Source organism: Aplysia californica, unplaced genomic scaffold (genome assembly GCF_000002075.1).
Source record: "Aplysia californica isolate F4 #8 unplaced genomic scaffold, AplCal3.0 scaffold00301, whole genome shotgun sequence".
In the NCBI taxonomy this organism is placed as follows: Eukaryota; Metazoa; Mollusca; class Gastropoda; order Aplysiida; family Aplysiidae; genus Aplysia; species Aplysia californica.
In genome coordinates, this window is record NW_004797571.1 from 643,436 (window position 1) to 645,455 (window position 2,020).

Genomic DNA, 2,020 nt, shown 5'->3' on the forward strand with positions numbered 1-2,020 from the left:
GGGGGAGGGTTATAGCGGTTGAGGGTTGGGGACAGGGGGTGACGGATTGGGTGGGGGGGCGGAGGGGGTACCGCAGAGTAGGGTAAGAGGGTTGAAATGACGGAGGATGTAGAGAGAGGGGTGGAAGGCGGGGGGAGAGGGAATACGTGAAGTATGGCGCTAAAAATCTTACTGTCATTGGTCATCGGTCATTCATGGAAATTGTTCATGCTTACCGTTCCTTTCAACATTGTGAGATCATTTTAGACCTCCGACTTACACGTCCATCTCAAATACGAACGTGCTGAATGTGAGGCATCGTGATGAAATCAGGCGTTCGTCAAAATAACGAAATCGAAGATAGCGGAATTTTTCCTTGAGTTTGACACATTTTTTTTCTAACGTTTTTTTGGCTCAACACCTTTTACGTCCATTTCAAACATATCTCTGTGTGGATTTTACTTTAAAACATTGATTAAAGGCACAACAAATTGTAAACTTTCAGTTTCCAAAACTTTGGAAATCACCTAGCTTTGGAGGCCATTTTCTCGCTGGTTTTACTCTGAAACAAGGCGACCCTGACCTCCTTCAATCACAAACGTTTCGACTTCTATTCAAGATAGGCTTGTATATTTTTTCATCAAAAGATGGTCAAATGAACAAGCTTTAAGATGATATCAATAACTGAAGAGGCCCAAAAACTGACGAGAGCCTGATTCCCCGACGTCATGACTCAAATGGATGTAGAACCTTAAAAGCCCTCAAAACAACTGTACTGTTGTTCAGGAATTACATTTTCGTAAAGCCAATGTCTGGTGGCAAGGATTTAAAAAAAATAAAAAGAAGGTAAGGGGGAGGGAGGGGGGGGGGGGGGGGGGGGGGGTCGATGGCTGCTGCAGGATCTCCACACCGGCAAGACCTCTAAGACCTAATTTAAACAGTTTTAGTCCCTAGAGTAATAACTGAAGCGCGCACAATGAACCACACAGGGTCAGTTTAATTAGGACAGAGGGATAAACATAACGCCTTTAGAAACATGTAATTGCAAATGCTCCACACCGTCATCGACACACTTTAGAACCTTTAAAGATCGTCGAGTTACTTCGACTCTGTCAGGGTTGGCAACTGGCAAGGGCTGAGAGGAGATGCAACATCCCTGTAGAAAGGCAGGTATACTACTCTATTTAAAAACAAACAAACTGGGGTTTCCAGAAATATTGACCTACACCAAAAGTGGGCATTGCCCTACCTGTACGAGAAGTTTGGTTCCACTGGTGTGTATATCTGTTTGGTTATAGAGAAAACTCTCATTGACTTTAAAAAAAAACTGAACAAGGGGCAAAAACTTTATCTTCGATTTTCTCAAAACAGCATTTTCCGGGATATCCCCCTTGTGCTAAAAGCGACCATATTTCACAATGAAAGAGAGGCTTTAACACAATAAGTGCCTTTCCCTTTTTCCCCTCTGCGTTGTGAGTTATTTGTCTGATTTTTACTGCATAGTTTGTAGCCAAAGAGAAGCACACCTAAGTGAATGGATGGTCATAAAGAAACCCAACCACCAGCACACACATCTGTTCCCCAGAAATGCAATAGCAACAAGAACTTGGCAACAGTTCAAGAGTTATAACCCCGCCCCATTTTTTCCAAAACTAAACAAAAACAAAAGAGTCTAAATGTAGTAAACCAAACCTACCCCCAACCTCCTTAAAAAAGAAAAGAAAAAAAACCCCACACAGACTTGCATACCTATTAAAACACTTTCTAACGCTTTTCACATGAAAATAAAACATCAACAACAACAACAACAAAAACACCAACAACGACAATAACAACAATAACATTAACAACAACAATAACAACAACAACAACCAAACATTCCCGAACCTCCAACCCCCCCACCAAAAAAAAATAATTAAAAAATAAAAAGATAAATAGTTTTTGTATAGCGCATGTCGCCACTCGAAAGCAAGCCCTATGCGCTTTGCACTATTTTATTAAAAAGACCCCAAAACAAACAGTCAACCCCCCCCCCCCCCCA